Raw genomic sequence first — 21,436 nt, forward strand, 5'->3', positions numbered from 1 at the left:
TTGGACTAAACCACTTTTTTAAGTTGACTAATCTACTTGCATGCATGGAACATAAAATAGTAAAGTAACAACACCATAACACAATATTGGTAACCCAGAAATCCTCCAAGTAGAAGGTAAAACTGGGGTGGGGATGACACCTACAATGCTTCACTACTACAGTAATAAATTTGGCTTGTTAAGTCTTACAAATGATCACTTCTGATGATCTTACTTGGTTAAGAGTAATAAGGACTTTTAGGTCCACCTTGTGAAAGGATTTATACAATACAGTTATGTATGTACTCTGTTTAGGAGTTTTCGCAAAGGATTGTTAGGTCCACCCGGTTAAAGGATTTGGGACTAATGCACCTATTAGGATAAATCAATGGATTGACCTCTGATGTGCAACTATGATTGTTGATGAAGATCCTTTAAAGTAAATTGATCACTTGACTATGATAGATGAGTCTCTTCCTTTCCTTAGAATGTGTGTAGCCTTCAAACAATCTGCTCTTCCATATTTGTTGAAGTTCTTTAATTATAATTCTTGCATCTTATATTTTTTTTTGGATAAGAAAAATACTTCATACTTATATCCATCCAAATTATTTCATCAAAGGTCAACTGCTAATTCCAAAAACAATTGCCAAGTTGGCTCAGTATTGTAACTCGGGTCCAATGGCTTACTCAGGCAATGCTAAAGATACTTGGGCAAAAATGTCACCTTGGCTAACTTTGGCACTCAACTGATACTGGATGCTCGATTCATGTCGATCACTCAGTAGACACTACTAACTTGGTTCACAATATTTTTCCAGCTTGATTATCAGCTTGGAACAAAACTACTTTTATGGCTCGATTCACACTGGAGCTCGGTAGAAACTACACCTCAGTGAGAAATTTCAACTCGGTTGACACAACAACTTGATTGACATTGATTACTTCCTACTCAATTAACATTGTTTACATGGTTCCTTTGTGAGCTCAATTAACACTATAGACTAGTAACTCGGTTACTACTATTTGTTCATTATAACTAAGTGTTTTGACGCTAACTGATAATATATCTTGCAATGAGATTAACAATTTCCCCCTTTGGCATTAGTGAGAAAAACACTTATCATACACAAGATCAGAAAAACTTCTTTAGTCAAACTCCCCCGTTGAGTATGATTTGTTCTGTAGCTCAGTTTGCACTAAAAACTCTGCAACTTGGTTTGAACTAAAGACTTTGTTTTTTATTTTTCAAAATTGTTTTTGTTTTTCTACTATTTACATATCTTTCTTGTTGTACATATTTTATCCTTCCTATACATATCTCTCTTTACATGTGTAAATATGTACATTCTACTTTCTCTATATACTTTCCCCTATTTGTACACCTTTCCCCTTTGTACATCTTCTTTCCCCCTTATTTTTGTTATAAATGCCAAAAATTTACAAGGTTATACCAAAATGAGAAACAAAAAAATTGTGTACCTTCAAAATTATAGACAATGTCTTGTCCCAATTATCTTGTAGCACCTTCAAAATGTGCAGATCAATTTGAAGCTCTACTAATAACTCATATGTATGATCTACAACTGACAAATTTGTGTCTTTGACCAATGTCCTTGCATGATCCATTCTCTTTAGCATAATGTCCATGTGGGGAAGTATCATACCTTGTATATCAATCAATGTCACTCTTATTTTGGCCTCTTCCCTTAGCAGTTTTGCCTGAAGATCTGTCAAGAATCTAGTTTTTGCAAAATGAATAGAAGTGGAGCTAGGATTGAGTGTAAACTAATTTGTACTATCTTTCAAGTCCATGTCAACTTTGACCAGTTTCTCTTTTATTTCCTTGGTAAAGTTAGTGGAATCACTTAAGTTTACAAATAAAGATACAATATTATTTAGATAGTTCTACTTGATCTATCATTATCTTCTATACTACATTTTCTATCACTTCATTCTCAAACTTCCTTTCAACTTCCATAAGGAGTTTGTCATGTCCATCAATGTCCTCATTGAATTTATGCACAATATCAATTAATTTATTAATGATAGGGACTTTATCATTTACCTCTATAGATAGAGCATCTACAAATATTTCTTTGATGTCTTCCAAGACTTTTCTCTTGTCTCTTTCAACTCTGAGCATTCGTTGCTTTGCTCTTTTCTTCCATAGTTCTCCCAAAATATCCATTTCCTCAGCTGATAGATTTGATTGGTCCCACTTCAGGATTACAATCTCCTCATCAAGATCAATGCCATCAACTATGTTCCATTTCCCCTTGCTCTTGGCTCCTGAAGAAGGAATAATAGTTTTTCCTTTGTCAACCGAGTCCTTTTGCTTCTGCTTGATCGAGATTGTGGGAGCTTGTTGCTTGGTTTCCTTCATAATAGAACTCAATGAAGGTAAAACATACTTCACTTCAAAGCTTAGTTGAACTATGTTCAACTCAACTGATTGTTTCTCAAATGCTACCTTAGGTGGAGTGGACAAGAGTGATGCCATAAATTCTACTATAATCTTCTCAACATCAAAATCGTCAATTGTCTAAATCTCTAGAAGAGCTCCTTCTTTCTTGATGTCAAAAATGTTCTTCCATGTCTTTGCTGTGGACTACACCACATCTTCTATATCATTTGAGAAAAATTAAAATTTTTTAAATCTTGGAGTTTGTCTAGTTTCATTATTGGAATTCCCTTCTCTATTTCTTTATCAGAGAGATTAGGCATAAGACTTCTTAGGGTCTAGTCTCTAATGTCCTTCTCTATTTTTGTTGCATTGTCCCAATGGTGTTAAACTGTTGAACCCTTGGTATTTTTTCTTTGATTGTTGTCATTGATGTCAATAATGAGCACATGGTATGACTAACATCATGTAATTATCTTATTTTATGTCCTTCAATATTATTCAAAACATATTCAAGACAAATACTTAAGTGTTACACTATTAACACTTAATGTTCACATTGTTTTGGAAAATGGGTATAAAAAAATAACTTTGGTCTATTAGAAAGTCGACAAGATTTTTTATCAGATATACCCCAACTATCATAGCTTTTTGGAAAGGTCTCAGATTTAGCTAAAATGTCTCTTCATTAGTTTTTGCATAACACATGTATGGAAAGAGAAAAGGTCTATTTATCAAAAATGGGTACCAATTTTTTATGGCAGTTTTGGCAGTTTTGAGCGGTTTTGGTCTAATGGAAGTTTGGGGTATGTAACTGCCTCCAAAATTTCAACTTTCTTGGTTTATAAGTAGAGGATACATTCCTCTAAAACATCCAACAAGCGGTTTTGATACAAGTTGCAGAATTGGTGTGAAATTCCTTGTAGACCGAATAGTTTGCAGGCAGATTTTTAATAGCAAAGAAGAGGGTAATGCTTTATGTTTCTATTCTCAGATTTGTGATTTTATTTTTATTAAAGAAGTTTATTAGAGTTAGAAGAAGGGTTATATATTATTGCTTCATTCATTCATATTAGTATTTGATCAAATTTTTTAATAGAAAAGGAAAATATATTTGGATATTGGATGTTTTGAGGAGAATAGAAGTATATCCTGCATTGTGTTTTCAACAAGAAGTTGAAACTAGTGATTTATGATTTTTGTTGTAATAGAGATGATCCTCTGATTTTATATGTCATTTATTCATTTTAGAAGTTGATGCTTCTTGTATTCATGAAGGTTGTGCTTCAAGTGTAAGGGATTGGTGTTCCTTGAAATTGGTGTTTCTAAAATAGGGTGTTGGTGCTTCTGAGAGTTGTAGCTCTAAAAGATTTTCCCAAGAGGCCAATAAAGTTTCAGATTCAAAGTGGCTTTTTACCCTAAGAGGTTTTTCATGTTAAAATATTGTGTCACTTTTTTATTGTAAAGTCCCTCCAAGCATGTACTTATTAAATATGATTTTCTCTGTTAAATCTATTGTAGGAGATCTGAATGGATATGAAGTAATGTTTTATGTTGTAGATGTCCCAATGAATATTGAGATCAAATGATACATCCATGTTTTAAAATACTCAAGTGATTTGAAAACTACTACATTATCTCGACTGTTTAAACACTAAATTTCACTAGCGAAGATACAAGGCATTTTCACCTGATAATAAGGGTGTTGATTTTGGTACCTCGATGATTAGGTTTTATGCTTTTAGATAGTTCAATATTCCTTAATTGGTGATGTTTATGATGATAGGTATATGCATGCCTAACAATGATTATTCTAGTGTTTTAATCTGAATTAATGAATGAGTTATGTTATATTGATTATATGAAAACTGATGATTAAATGTGAGTAGAAATGAATTAAATAGTTAATTATATGAAAGATTAATGTTTTGATTTACGTAACTATCTAGATAAGTTTTTGAATATATGTATGTGATTTTCTTGAGCTATTAATGTGTGTAATGAGTGTGCAAGATATTTTAGCTGAGAAAATCTAACATAGAATGGAACTGAACCCTATGTATTGATTGTGGAAACCAGGGTTGAATCTAACAAAAGATGCAAACCTCGTTGTTCATATTTTATTTGTATCGTGGTTTGAATGAATGTATCATTCTGTAATCAATAAATGTTAATGTTTTGTAACAATGTTTTTATAGTGCTGCTTGACACTTGTGAATTGTATATGCATTCCACCACGATAGTTAGTGGTAACTGAGTAACCTAAAGATCTAAGTCAGACTAGGTTAGTGACCTTTTAGCTAATCAATAGTAATCGAGGTTAATTACCCTAATTAGGATTAGTGAGTAATCTATTTTTTGAAGGTTGTTAGAAAGTCCTAAAATATTCCTAGCTTTTGATAGGTCCCAAATTAATCCTAAAGGCCTAAAAACATAAAATCTAATTACCCAAGGGGTATGGGTATGGGTTGGGGACATTTTCCACCCCCTTAGCCCCTTTTGTTAACTTTTATGGTCACTCAAAAAGTCCATTTTTGCTTTAGTGCGAAAATTGAATGATTTCACCATGGGTTGAATGACTTTAACTCCACCTTGAGGTTAGCCTTAGGTTTAGTTGAGTTAGAAGCCTCTAGAACTTTAGGAAGGTGGGGGGGCGGGGGGGGAGTTATTGCATTTTAGAGGTAGTTGAATTTTGATCTTATTTAGAGGCATTTTTGAGAGGGTTTGAGTGTTCGCCCAACCTCTAGTTTTAGAGTGGAATTGAGGATTGAAGGAGAAGGAGAAGGGAGGGATTTCTCATCTCAAACTTGTTCATTTTCCATTACCCAATTTTGAAGGTAGGACTACTTCATCTCATGTTGTTTATACTTTGTTCATGCTTAAGTTATTGTATTGCATTTGTATGTCTGTATGTGTGTTGAGTATGTTTTGGGAGGGATTGAAACAGGTTTTCTTGAATGTCTTCTTTTGTATTTTGCTTAAAATTTTGAAAGGATTGTATGGGTGTATTGGCATTACTCACCCTCGGATAGGGCAGAAGTGGCCATGTGCAGGGGAAGGGCTTTAGTTGGACTCCAACAGTGTAGAGTCTCTTCTCAAGATGAGAAGAGGGAGAGAGGGTAGGGTGTTATGGACCCCTACTCGTCTACACAAACCATGTTCTGAGTTTTGAGATTTGAGAAGTGAAATAATGAAAGTTTTTGTGATATTAGCCTCAAAAGGGCATTTGTGAAAGAATGAAAGTTCTTGATATTTTAGCCCCAATTGGGCATATGTTATGGTGTTGTGACTGACATCTCTTGTTGGAAAAATCCACCTTCTCCCTAGTCTAGTTCAATGTTGAGCCTGTTGTGCAAACTAGGATGGGAGTGAATGCTTGATTTTGCCTTCATGATATGTTTGTTTGTCTCCTAGTTAGTTTTCATTCTCTCCATGATCTCCATGATGCCTTGTAGAAAATGAAATGGATCCCTTGTTAAGGGCCAAGAAGAAAATTTAAATTGATTGTTGAAATTTAGTTATGTTCGGGATTGAAATCCCATGTAAAAATGTATTTTAAAGTTATTGTTGAAGTGGCAAGGATGTCGGGTTTTCTTACTGGTTCTTTCCCGACGGAGCCTTGAACCAGGTGGTTTAATAGAAAATAAAATAAAATTGAGTAGTATACTTGCTTATTAGTTTTTCCCTTGTAATTTAGTTTTATGTACGTGTGTATTAAAAAATGGATAACATGATGTTTCAGTCTTCCTGTGGCATTTTTATGTTTCGAAATCGTATTCATTTAATTGAGGTTAATTAGATAACATGGTAATGTATATTAATTTTAAAATATGTTACGAATAAAATTTGCATTTGATTTGTACCTAAAATTCGTAATTATACATGTGTTTGAGAAAGTTTAGTGATTCTATTCAAATAGTTATTTATTACATTTAATCTTATTATCACTTTTTTTTTAAAAATTAATTTGGTGTGTTTTTGCCCTATATTTTGGGCATGATAGTTATTCATTAACTATCTTGCTCATGTGTTAAATTTTTATAGCTTGTAGTGTTTCAAGTTTTTAAAAGTATTTTAAAACACTAATGCAAACATTTTTTTTATCTATTAATGTTGATGTTTGGGCTTCAATTGTTAATGGTTATAAAGTTCCTAACACTTTAGTTATAGATCCTGATGAAAGAGGAAGTATGAAACAAATATGAAAGCTAAATTTGCTATACTTAACAGTTTATCTAAAGATATTTTTGTTAAGGTAATGCATTGCAGTTCTTCTAAAGAAGTATGGGAAAAATTAAAAAACACATATCATGGTAATGATAGAGTTAAAGAAGCCAAGATACAACATTTGAAATGAATATTTGAAGACCTTAAGATGGGTAATTATGAAAAGGTAGAAGACTATGTCCTTAAGATAGATGAAACTATAAATGGCATAAGAGAACTTGGTGAAAAAATTTATGATATTGATGTTGTAAAGAAATTTTTGAGATCTCTTCCTGATAAATTTGATTCTAAGATATGTTCTATAGAAGAAACTAGAGATATTAACAAGTATACAATGGAAGATATTCATGGAGCACTTCTTAGCTTATGAAATGAGAAAGTTTGGCAAACAGGAATCCATAAGCAAAGAAGCAGCATTCAAGGTGGAAAAGAAAGTGAAACAATTCTCTTTAGAATTAGAAGATCTCGATGTTCTTGAAGCACATTTATCAAGGAAATTAAATAAAGTAGCAAGTAAATAAAAAGGTAAACTTCCTTTCAAATGCTTTAATTGTGGTAATATAGAACACTTTGCATCTAAATGTCCTTATAATAGTCATGATGAAGTAGATGATGAGAAAGAAAAATCAACTAAATAGAAATTCTATAACAAAAAGAAGTTCTTTAAGAAGAAGAAGAGTTTGATTGCTGATGTATCAGATAGTGACTCTAGTAGTTTTGAAAGTGATGAAAATGAAGTTTCATTCATGGCTATAGAAACTACTTGTCAAGAATCAGATAGTAATGATGATGTTGAACTTCTTGAGCTTGATTTAGAATGTCAATTTCTTTATGCACTTAAAAAGATCAAGGAATTAAAAAGGAATTTAAGTGTTCAAGAAAATCAATTTTTAAAAGAAAAAGAGAATTTTGAAAAAGAAACTAAGGACATAAATCAACAAGTTATAGAATTGAAATTACAAGTTGAGGAACAAAAGAGAATTGTCTTTGTCACTAAGGAGGAGTTAAGTTCTAAAGATCGGGAATGTAAAAGGTTAATGAATGAAGTAATATCATATAGAAGAAAGTTAAAAAAATATGAGAACACTACTTTGGATGATATGTTAAGAAAACAAAGAAGAACTGATGATCTAATAGGAATTGATTTTGAACTTGGACAATGTTCTACTGATAAGAAAGATAAATCTTTATTTGAGATATTTAAATCTGAAAGTAAGCATACAAATCAAAATGCTGCCACATCAAATGCAAGTAAAAATGTAGATTTTAATCAAATTTCTAATGAAAAAAATCAGGTTAAATCGAGCACTTCATTCATAGGTAAAAGATACTCAAACAAGTTCACTTCTTTCTTTGATGGGTATTGCTTCATGTGTCATCAATATGAACATAGAATAAGTAATTGCAGATACATGTCAAGGAAGTATTCAAATTTTTATTTTGGTTATTCCTTTCCTAAAATTAATAGTCTAAGATGTTACAAATGTAATCTCTTTGGTCATGTTATGAGTATTTGCAAAACTAAGTCAATTTAGAATGATCAGTCTTATGCTAGTCTACAAATTGATAAAGAATTTGATACTAAAGTGACTAAGATATGGAAGCCTAAGACTAATAAGTCTATGCTTGTTCAAATGGCTCTACATTCTAAATAAAAAGACTTTTGGATAATTGATAGTGGTTGTTCTAGACACGTGACAGGAGATAGAATGAAGTTTGACAAATTGATTAACTACAAAGGTGGCAATGTTAGTTTTGGTGATGATTCTTCAAGGCAAATTAAAGGTTTGAGTTCTTTGATGCTTAGTGAAAAAATGTCCATTCATGATGTGTATTATTTTGATGGATTAAAGTACAATCTGCTAAGTGTTAGTCAAATTTGTGATCATGGATATGAAGTTGTTTTTGATGACCATGGTTGCCAAATCAAATTAAAATCTGGGTAGTTGGTTGCATCAGGTAAAAGATCTAAAGGGAATGTATACAATTTAAAAGATATCACAAATACTAACAATCATGAAGATGTTTGTCTTATGAGATAGGTGAATGAAAGCTGGTTATGGCACAAAAGGCTTGGGTACTTGAATTTTGACAACTTGGAAAAAGTTAGTAAGCATCAGAAAGTAAGAGGTATGCCATGTATAAGTAAGCCAGAGAATTTATTTGTGAAGGGTGTCAACATGGTAAACAAACAAAGGCATATTTTCCTTCAAAAGAATATTTTTCTTCTAAACCATTACAATTAGTACATATTGATTTATGTTGTCCTACAAGGACAATGTCGTTAAATGGTGAAAAGTATTTCATGCTTTTTATAGATAATTATACAAGAATGACATGGGTAACATTCTTAAAACATAAATCAGAGGCATTTAACAAGTTTAAGACTTTCAGGAAAATGGTTGAAAATGAGTCTAGCATGAAGGTTAAATGATTACGATCAGATAAAGGTGGTGAGTTTACTTCAGATGAATTTGTTGATTATTGTGAAAAACATGGCATCAAAAGACAATATGCAGCATCCAGGACACCTCAACAAAATGGAGTTGTTGAGAGAAAGAACTAAATAGTGAAAGAAATGGCAACAACTATGTTAGATGAATCTAAAGTACCAAATATGTATTGGAAAGAAGCAGTTCAAATAGCAATATATATTTTTAATAGGGCACAACTAAGGGTAAAAACTAAGTACACTCCTTATGAGGTATGGTATGGACATCCTGAATCTGTTAAGCATTTTAGAATTTTTGGAAGTAAATGCTTCATTAAGAATTCTAATGATAAAATAGGAAGCTTTGATTCAAGATGTGATGAAGGAATCTTTTTAGGATATTCTTCTCAAAGTAGAGCTTACAAATGTTTTAATAAAAGGTTGAATAAACTCATTGAAAGTGTACATGTGAAAGTGGATGAAGTTGTGTAGGATAAAAAGGAAATATGAATGGATAATATTTTACTACAAGACAGTGATAAAGCATTGAAAGAAATTGGCAATAAAGTTGGTGAAGGTAAAGAAGTAGATAATAAGGTTGATAAAGGTGAAGAAAAGATAAGAGATCAAATAGAAACACCAGAACCTACAAGTACAAAGGTTATAGGAACAAGATTGAAGAAGTATCATCCTCAAGAAGAAATTATAGGGGATAAACATGCAGGTATTAAAACAAGAACAAGAACTACATCTGGTGAATGTGCTAATCTATGTTTGTTATCTTAAATTGAACCAAAATCATATAAAGAAGCTAGTATGGATGAGTTTTGGGTTAATGCTATGAAAGAGGAACTAAGTCAAATTGAAAAGAATAAAACTTGGGAATTAGTGCCTAGACCTAAAGATAAAAATGTAATAGGTGCTAAATGGGTCTTTAGAAATAAACTTGATGAAAATGGAAAGATATCAAGGAACAAGGCTAGATTGGTTTGTAAGGGTTATGCACAAATAGAAGGTGTGGACTTTGATGAAACTTTTGCACCGGTGGCTAGAATTGAAGCAATTAGAATCTTTCTTGCATATTCAACTTTCAAGGGCTTTAAAATGTACCAAATGGATGTTAAAACAACATTTCTTAATAGTTATCTTGATGAAGAGTTCATATGGATCAACCTGAAGGATTTGAAAACAAAGACCATCCTAATCATGTCTACAGGTTAAAAAAAGGCTCTTTGTGGTTTGAAACAAGCTCTAAGGGCTTGGTATTCTAGGTTGGATCAGTATATTATCAAAAATGGTTTCAGAAGAGGTGGTGTTGATGGAAATTTGTACATATATGGTACATGTGATGATGTTCTCATTGTTCTTTTTTATGTTGATGATATAGTATTTGGATCCAATGATGATGCTTTAAGTCAAGGTTTTTCAAAGCTTATGCAATCTGAATTTGAAATGTCCATGCTTGGGGAACTATCCTATTTTTTGGGTTGCAAATTTCTCAGTTGGAAAATGGTATATTCTTATCCCAAACTAAGTATGCAAAATAAATGTTAAAGAAATTTCATATGGAAGATTGTAAGCCTATGGGAACACCAATGATAACAGGATGTAAACTTACTAAAAATGATGATTCTCCCAATGTTGATCAAACTACTTATAGATCCATGATTGGTAGTTTACTATATCTCATAGCTTCAAGGCCTAATATCATGCATGATGTATGTTTGGTTGCAAGATTTCAATCTTCACCTAAAGAATATCATGTTATGGCAGTTAAAAGAATTTTCAGATATATTCAGGGTACTTTGGATTATGGGATTTGGTATCCTAAACATGATGATTTCAGGTTTGTTGCTTATACTGACTCAGATTGGGCATATTGTCTAGATGAAAGAAAAAGTACTTTAGGAGCAGCATTTTTCTTGGGTAACAGGCAAGTGTGTTGGCATAGTAAGAAGCAAGAATCTACTACACTTTCTACTGCAGAGGCTGAATATATAGATGCGTGTTCTTGTCGTCAACAGGTTCTTTGGATGATTCAAACTTTATCAGATATGAAAGTAGCAGTGTCTAAACCAATTCCTATCTAGTGTGATAATCAGAGTGCAATCAACATTTCTAAGAATCTAGTTATGCATTCACACACCAAGCACATTGATGTTCGTTATCATTTCATAAGGGAACATGTCTTGAATGGTAATGTTGAATTAGAAATTGTTCCTTCTTCAGATCAACTTGATGACATATTTACAAAACCTCTCTCAAAAGATACATTTGAAGGATTAAGAACAAGATTGGGGGTGTTATCCCTCTCTTCTCTTGCATAAGTTCATAAATGAGTGATAGATTTTAGGGGGAGCATATTTTGCTTCTCTTTTTGTTACACTGAAACCTTGTTATATCTCCTTTGTCATTGATGTCAAAGGAGGAGAAAAATGAAGAAGATGTCTGCATGATGGATATATAGGTATAGGTACACATGGATATACAGGTGTACAGGTATAGATACAAGATATATAGGTATACATGGACATACAGGTGGAAGTTGGTATTGACATCAATGCCAAAGGGGGAGTATGTTGAACCCTTAGTATTTGTTCTTTGATTGTTGTCATTGATGTCAATAATGAGCATATGGTATGGCTAACATCATGTAATTATCTTATTTGATGTCCTTCAATATTGTTCAAAACATATTCAAGACAAATACTTAAGTGTTATACAATTAACACTTAATGTTCACATTGTTTTTGAAAATGAGTATTAAAAAATAGTTTTGGTCTATTAGAAAGTTGACAATATTTTTTATCAGATATACCCAAACTACCATACCTTTTTCGAAAGGTCTTAGAGTTAGCTAAAATGGGTCTTCATTAGTTTTTGTATAACACATGTATGGAAAGAGAAAATGTATGTTTATCAAAAACGGGTACCAATTTTATATGACAGTTTTGAGCAGTTTTGGTCTAATGGAAGTTTGGGTATGTAACTGCCTCCAAAATATCAAATTTCTTGGTTTATAAGTAGAGGATACATTCCTCTAAAACATCCAATAAGTCGTTTTGATAGAAGTTGTAGAATTGGTGTGAAATTCCTTGTAGACCGAACAGTTTGCAGGCATATTTTTAACAAAAAAGAAGAGGGTAATGCTTTATGTTTCTATTCTCATATTTGTGATTTTATTTCTATTGAAGAAGTCTATCAGAGGTAGAAGAAGGGTTATATATTTTTGCTTCATTCATTCATGTTAGTATTTTATTAAATCTTTTAATAGAAAAAGAAAATATATTTGGATATTGGATGTTTTGAGGAGAATAGAAGTATATCCTGCATTGTGTTTTCAACAAGAAGTTGAAACTAGTGATTTATGATTTTTGTTGTAATAGAGATGATCTTTTGATTTTATATTTCATTTTTTCATTTTGGAAGTTAGTGCTTCTTGTATTCATGAAGTTGGTGTTTTAGGTGTAAGGGATTGGTGTTCCTTGAAATTGGTGTTTCTAAAATAGGGTGTTGGTGCTTCCTAGAGTTGTAGCTCTAAAAGATTTGCCCAAGACGCCAATAAAGTTTCAGATTCAAAGTGGTTTTTTACCCTAAGGGGTTTTCCACATTAAAATATTGTGTCACTTTTTTATTCATTAACTATCTTGCTCATGTGTTAAATTTTTATAACTTGTAATTGTTTCAAGTATTTAGTATTTTAAACCATTGATTCGCCACCCCCCCCCCCCCCCTTCTCAATGGTGTTTGTATTCCAATAGAAACGACCTTCAATAGATTTTCACAAGCATGTCATTTAAGCTCAGAAGGGTCATTTTTTCACTTTTCCACTTTTCACAACTAATGCTTCCTCAATTTGTTTATGCTCCTCTGTGCTTCTAGAGTCATACTTGAAGTATTTAAATTATGGCATACCCCTTCCTTCCCTTATATTTTGTAGGTTCATTTTTCAAAGATATAATTGGGGTATTGTCTTCATCTTCATCCTTATCATGTAGCTTTAGTTTCTTCCTTGGTTTTCTTGGCTTGGAGGTAGTAATCATAGGAGTAGACCTTGTAGATCTCCTAGGTGGAAGCTTCGATAGAGTCTTCACCTTCTTCTTGGGAGGCTCCTCTGCCTCTTCTTCTTCTTCTTCTTCTTTACTCTCCTCTTCCTCTTACTCATCTTCTTCCTCTTCTACATCATCACCCTTGCCTTCAGTGAGCTTGAGAAGAGAATTTGATTTGGAAAGTTTCTTTTCAATGCTTTCTAGCCTCTTCTTTGCTCTTTTTAGAATTTGAGGAATATGAATCTCAAGTGAGATTTTTGTCTTAGATTTTTCATATGTTCCAAAATAAGTAGCCTTGGTGTCCATAGGCTCATTGAGGAGTGCCTCAACAATGTATTTTGTATCATTAATATTCACCTCATATGTCAAAGGTTTTACCCATGCAATCTTGGGTCTGACTGCCTATATGTGAACTCTGTCACAATCAACTAGGAAGCATATATCCTTCTCATAATCCTCTACAAGTTGCTTAGGGATCCTAAGCCTACTTTACATCCTTTCTTTGAAATAGTCAAAGTATGCATCCATGATGCTTTCAAAGTTTTCACCCATCTCATTTATCAATTCATTTATCTGATACAGAACTGGGGTGTCTTTCTTCCAAACAACATTTCCTTTTAAAGGAAAGAATTTATGAACATAAAAGAACAAATAGACTAAGAGTGATCCAAACTTATACATGTTGTTCTTTGAGGCTCAACTAATCTCCATGTTCTTGCTCAGTTGGGTGAATTGAAGCTTGGTAAGGTTGAAAGACAAATTCTTCTTGACAACCTTGTATGCCAAGTCTGTTGCCTCACATGGCACATTGTTTGCATTGTTTGAATCATATATTTTATGTGCAATGACATGGATTTCAAACTTGGTTTCCATGTCTATCACATTGTTTAGATTCATGCCTCTACCATCCCATTCAACTTGGTTTAGCTTTTTCAATTATGCCCGACCTAGGGTTTTGGTTGCCTTAGATTTCTCTGTCATTGGATACCCTGTTATGCTATGAATCATCTTCTTTGTGATGGGATAGGTCAACTCTAGCCATAATGACATATCATGAACTTGGCTTAGTATAAGCCTGATCTATTTGACTCAAAAGTTCCTTGACATGTGGATGATGTGGGACAAACCCTTGGCCTCTAGAAGTTTGTGCTTTGGCTTCAAGACATCATTATCGCACAATGCACCATATGCCTAATCTAGGTCAAGATTCCCTAGTTCTTGAATAGAGCAATGATAAAATGACCTCATGTCATGAATGAGGAGTACCTTTGGAGGGATCAATGAGTAAGCTCCTTGAGGATCCTTCTCCTCGACAATTGTTGAATAAAGCTATAATTTAAGAGGAATGCAATCTAAACTTTTTACCAACATTTCTGAGCCCTTCTTGGCCTTTGAAATGGAAGATGTTGTCATGATGTTTGGTTGATGAAGGTTCTAAAGTTGTTGACTTTGTCTAAGAATTTCCTTCAACACACTTGCACATAATCACTTTGGAAGCTTGAGGAATATTGTACTCTTTAGAAAACTCTGAATTCATGGTGAAAATGAAACTATGGTTTTATCTTTTTATCAAATTTTTGATTTAGGACTTTATTAAATGCTTCATACCTAGATATGTAGAAAAAGATCAATTTGGTCTTCAACCCTTGAATGCTTGATTATCACTAACTAACCATGCTTGGTTAAGTCAATGACTTTGTCGAGTCTACCCATGCTTAGCTAGATCTAAGGAGTGACTCAGTTTGGTCTAACAGCTCAGTTAGGCCAAAGGAGTGACTCGGTTAGAACTAATATCTCGGTCTGGTCTAAGTCTTTACTTTTGTCCAAGTGCATCTAATATGTTGATTTGAGCTATCTTGCTTAGATGACTAGCACTGATGTATAATATGAATTTTGTCACAACTCTAACTTGGCCTCCTTGCTTGTTCAAGCAGAGCTAATTGAATCACCCAATCCATTGTCTTGGGTGTCAATAACCTCACTATTTTCACTTGAATTATCTGAAGATTTCCTCACCCATTGCTGCTTCATTTGAGTCCAGATATTGTCAGCCTTTGATTTCTTTTCATCTTCAACTTTACCTATATTTATCCAATTTTTTGCTAGATGACCGAATTCTTTGCATACATAGCATCTTTTGGTAGGATTTCTCTTTCTGAGGTAATTCTTCATGCAATGAACTCCTATATGTTCAAATTCTCCACATAAATAACATCTGTACCAAGTGTTGCAATCCTAGCCAAAGATTTCTTTAGCAAGTTGTTCAATAGGATTCCAATTCTTGGTTCTGCACTCTAAAGATTTATGGCCCTTTTTGTTGCATGTAAAACATTTTTCTTCAAACTTGGTTTTCTCTATGCATTCACTTGCCTTATTTTTGTGTTTGTTACAACTATAACATTTGCCATTAAATTTTGAATTTCCATTACTCCAACATTTGTTTGAAGTATGTCATGTTTTTTCACAATGATTGCATGTAAGCCTTTTATTGTTTTGAGCTCCTCATTGTGATGATTGTTCTTGTTCAGTACAGCCCAATCCTTCTTTCCCTTTATGTCTCTTCTGAGATATTTCAGCTAACTGATGTATGCTTTCTTGTGATCTCATCATTCTTTCATTGGTTTCTCTTTTTGTTCTAAGATCGTTCCTAATTCTTTCATTTTCTATCCTTAAATTAATGACTTCTTGATTTGCTTTGTTCAACTAATTTTCCATATCTACCTGATGTAGTGAAAGCTAGTGGATTTCATTGTCATTCTCTTCTATCCTGGTGTTGAGTAGTCTTATGTCTTTTTCTGCCATATTTTTGTTATTTTTAGCTTGGTTCTTTTGTTCCATGACTTCACATATCTTGACAGAATGAATGTCCTATTCACTTTTCAATTTTCTGACTTCTTCTTAAAGAATAAGGTTCCTTCCAAATAGATATTCTATAGCTACATCTACTTCATTTGAACTTCTCTCTTTACAAATATCTTCAATTCTTTCTTCTATGTAGATATTGTCATTCATCTTTTTTGCTAATTTTTTTCTTCTTATCAGGGATTGAGAGAGTTTCTCCTTCAGTTTCTTGGTTTGTTCCATGGCCACGTGTAGATCCAACTTTTCATCCTCAATGGATTTCTCTAGCTTGTATACTTCTATTTTCTTTGATCTTTTCTCTCGAGCTACTAATCTTTCTGATATGGGAACCTTGCTCTGATACCAATTGCTGGAAATATAATGCAAGCTAGGTAACTAAGAGGGGGGCAAGGATGAATCGGGAACCACTTAAACTTCTTTAATTAAGACACTTTGTTAAGTTTTCTAATCTATTTGCATGCATGAAACATAAAATACTATGGTAACAACACCATAACACAATATTGGTAACCCATAAACCCTCCAAGTAGAAGGTAAAACTAAGGTGGGTGACACCCACAATGCTTCACTACTGTGGTAATAAAGTTGGCCTATAAGGCTTACAAATGATTAGTTCTAATCATCTTACTTAGTTAAGAGTAATAATGACTGTTAGGTCCACCCAGTTAAAGGATTTGGGACTGATGTACCTGTTAGAATGAATCAAGGGATTGATCTATGATGTACAGTTGTGATTGCTGATGAAGATCCTTTGAAGTAAATTGATCACCTGACTGTGATAGATGAGTCTCTTCCTTTCCTTGGAATGCTTGTAGCCTTCAAACAATTTGCTCTTCCATATTTGTTGAAGTTCTTCAATTACAATTCTTGCATCTTATATTTTTCTTTGGATAAGAAAAATACTTCATAATTATATCCGTCCAAATGATTTCATCAAAGGTTAGCTACTAATTCCAAAAATAATTACCAAGTTGGCTCAGTGTTGTAACCCAGGTCCAATGGCTTACTCAGGCGATGTTGAAGATACCTAGGCAACACTATCACCTGGGCTAACTCTAGCACTCAGTTGACACTAGATGCTTGGTTCATATTGATCACTTGGAAGACTCTCCTAACTCAGTTAACACTATTCTACCAACTTGATTATCACCTTGGAATAAAACTACTTTTCTGACTCTATTCATACTGGAGCTCGATTGACACTACAGCTTGGTGAGAACTATCAACTCGATTGACATAACAACTCAGTTGACACTACTTACTTCCTACTCAGTTAACATTGTTTTCATGGTTCCTTTGTGAGCTTGGTTAACACTACAGACTAGTAACACATTTACTACTATCTATCCATTATGACTAAGTGTTTTGACACTAACTAACAATATATCTTGCAATGAGATTAATAGTAATATCAACATCATCAAGGATAATTTCAAAAGAAAATGCTAAATTCACATTAAAAATTCATTTTCATCACAAAATGGCCCCTAATGTTGTCATTTTTGGTATTTTGAGCTATGGTTTTGTGCCATGATAAGGGTTTCTAATATTGCAAGGAAAAGTTAGATCCCAAGGAGAAGAGGTAACACCTATTAAGGTTATTGAAAGGGTATGATACAGTAAAAGGATAAAAGGGACAATCAAAATCCAAGTGATCATGCAGAGTGTTGAGAGGGTTTGCATGTGTTTTAAGGGTCTTGTAAAGGTATGACAAGTGTCTATGAAGTCATGAGTCTAATTAGTAGAGTATGGATCAAGAGGACATAGTGAAAGAGTCAAGAGAAGAATTGGGGCCACAAGGGAATGTGTGATCAATTTTGGAGAATGAATATATTAGAGGTATTAGATGAGTGGATTGGAGGTAAGATTTTTTTTGTGAAGCCTTAGTAAGGAAATGTGTTGATGAATTGAAGATTAGTGAAAACACCTTGCAAGTAGGTTGGGATTGATAACCCCTAATGTTAATCTCATTTTGGTTTTGACATTATAGTGACAAAACACTTAGTCATTATTTAGCAAAGAACAGTGCAAGTCAAGTGCATAGTGCATGTCAAGTGATCAGAGCATGTTGAGCATAAGTTTCTAAACAATATATGTTGAATAATATGATTAATCAATGTCAAGCACTAGTTTGTGTCGAGAACATAGTAGATGCCGAGTCACTCTAGTGTTGAGCAGTCTATACATGTTGAGTAATTTAGGTCTCGAGTAACAGTAAGTGTTGAGTTATATAGTAGTTGAACAACAACATTTAGAGCATAGTGAAGGCCAAGCATCAGAGCCTATTGATATTGAGTGAGCAATTTTTGGCATAGATGTTTGTTATAGCACAAACTTCTATGTAAACTATTTTTGGGCTGACATAATCATGAATTTGTGATTATAAGAGATAAGTATGGATTCATATTACAAATCCCTATGTAATGCATGCAATTAATTAGATTAAGGGAAGCATTAGGCAGCAATAAGGATCAACCACAGTCATTGATTGTAACCTAATCCATCTCCACCAAAGCTTATTTAAGAAAGATAAACCCTAAAAAAATTATCTGTGCATGAGGAGACGAATGCTAAGAGTTTAGAAGGCTTTCATGGTGGCTATTATGGCTATGATAGAATTATGTAAAGCAGAATCAGTCTAAGAGGAATAGAAACAAGTAGTGAGAGGTTTAGAAAGATAGATCTTATTAGAAGGATCAAGAAACAACCAGCAAAGAGGAGATCTAGCATCAATTAGAAAGATTAGGTGTTGAATCATTCTAACAGGTGATATGGAGTAAATCTCTTAACCAAGTAGTCCTAAGAAGCTATTGTAAATCTCTTAACAGAGTACTAACTTAATTGTGAGTTTGAAATCCTTTAATCAAGGTGAGACCTAATAGTCTTGTAAGCCTTTAATAGGGCAAACCCCTTATAGGGTAGATCATAGTTTATGATCAAAAATTTGTAACCATAATTGGCCACACTTTACAACTATAGTAGTGAAGATTTGTGGGTGTCATCCCCACCCAAGTTTTACCTTATCCTTGGAGGGTTTCTGGGTAACCAAAATCTTACATGCTATGTGTTGATTTACTTTATGCTATGAATGTGATGTATGGATAGTTATTTCCGTTTACATGTAAAGTTATGAGATGGATGTATGGTGAATTATTATTAAGGTTAAATTTTGACAGCTTTAGAGGTAAGATCTTGAAGATGGAAGTCTACGAATTGAGAAAGACTATTGAGAACTAGATGATTGAAATATAGCTTGCCCTACATCAACTCAAGGAGGAAAGAAATAAATTGAACCATTCATTGAAGAGAAAAAAGGAATTGGTCATTCAACATTAAGATACTCAATATCAAAAAAATTGACACTAGATAATTTGAGGATGGAAACTAAGAAGAGTTTGATGCAACAATTGCAGATCTAATGGAAAAGAACAATGCCCTGAGTGAAGAAGTTAGGAACTTGAAAATAGAACAAGAAGCTCAATCAATATTGTGTGTGAGATAAATGAACCAAGAAAGAAAGATGAATAAGATAGAGCCATGATTGAGGAAGACAAAAGACTTCTAGCTAATAGACTTGAGGAGAAGACATTAGGTGTACAAAAGCTTGCAAACATGCAATTGAATACAATGAATCAACTGATGATTGTAAATCAGGAACTGAATAGGAAAGACATTGAGATTACAACTTTAGAATCACAGAATACCCTACTATAGAATAAATTTAAGGCCAAGAAGGAAAAGCTTAACAAGCCTAGTGAATCCATCAAGTACTTTGAAAAACTGATGGAAGCGCCAAGGCCAAAGAATGACATTGTTGGTTTAGGATATTCTACTACTAAGTAAGGAGAATCATCTAGGAGTGGTGAACAAAGGAACAATAAAGGAAAGTACAAAAAACCCACTTGTCATCACTGTGGAAAATTGGGTCACATAACAAATGTTTGTAGGAGAAACACTGGAAATCAAAACCCTAAGTAGAAATTCAAGGGACACTGTCATAAATGCAAGAAGTAAGGACATCAAGCACATGAATGTAGGACCAAGACCACCAACACTCAAAAACTTGAAGGCTATTGTTACAACTATCAGAAATATGGACATAAGGCATATGAATGCAGATCCAAATCCAAGTGTACATCAAACAAATAAAGGGACTTCATAATGGAAATTCTTATGATTGGGATTACAACACAAGGTACAGTTGTCACTATTTCCAAGAATATAGTCACATCCTTGAAAATTACATTAGGGCACATTTCAAAGGCAATTATAGTAGATGGTTGAATGAGATTGTATGCTTTAGTTGTCTTAAGACTAGTCATGTCAGCATAAGCTATCCAACTCAGTCACCTGCACCAAGCAACAAAGACAACAAAGGAAAATAAAAGGTAGATGTTGAGAAGGTAAGGTTGCAGATGAACAAGACATGGAGAAAGAAGGAAGATTGCAACACATCAAGTCCAAATGAGGTCACTTTATACAATGGATCAGATGATCACATTACCCCCAACTAGGCAATCAAAGGTATGCGTGGAACTGATATTTGAAATAGAACGTTATACATTAGTTCCAAATATCTAAGATCTAAAAAGATTATATATGCATGAATTAAGATGCAATGAAGAAGTTAGAAGCAAGATTTATTCTATAGATATGTTGTTTTTTATGTTGTTGGGAAGCATTTAGAAAATTGTAGTTATAGTTGAGTAATGGAGATATGCTAGTGATAGCCAAGTTCGCTATGTTAGTCGAGCATGTTGAAAGTCCTATGACAGTCAATTTTACAATTGTATAAGCACTGAGCAATTAATGCTAAACTTGAAGGGTTATATAGTCAAATTTTGACTCATTTGCACCTACTAGAGTTTGAAGAGCATAAAGAGCATGAAGGTGATTGGTGAAAGGAGATTCAAGTGTTTGTGAATCATATTCAACTACAACTCAATATCATTCATCATATTTGAGAGGTATTTAGCTTGTGTCGAGTTAAACTATTTCATATTTCGCAAACCCTAGAGAATCAATACGGTGGCTAGACAATAGTTAGGAAAGAGTGGAAGGAAGTTTTCAACATTCAGTTAATTAGAAATGATGTAAGACAACCCCCATTCCGTGCAATTCCTGAGATTGCATATAAGGGAGATCTGTCTGGTGCGTTATCCATGATACCACCAGAGGTTTTAATGATTCAGGATGTTTGATGCTACAACACTGACAAGATTGGAGAAGTAGGAGATATGGAAATGAGAGAAATCTAGCAAAAATTATGTGACAATGAAGTGTTGAAGGAGGAGAACAAAATCATCAAGAGGAAAGCGTTGACACTTACCCTAGACTTTCCTAAAGTTTTCAAAATTGAATGGATTAAGATTCTATTGAGCCGTATACATGACAATCATTTATGGATAGACAATGGGTCTACTAAGATTTAAAAGAGGATTGTACACTGAGTATCAAGGTACCCTACCCTAGATAGACCAAAGA

Source organism: Cupressus sempervirens, chromosome 11 (assembly GCF_028749045.1).
Source record: "Cupressus sempervirens isolate cs-2001-9-10 chromosome 11, ASM2874904v1, whole genome shotgun sequence".
Taxonomy (NCBI): Eukaryota; Viridiplantae; Streptophyta; class Pinopsida; order Cupressales; family Cupressaceae; genus Cupressus; species Cupressus sempervirens.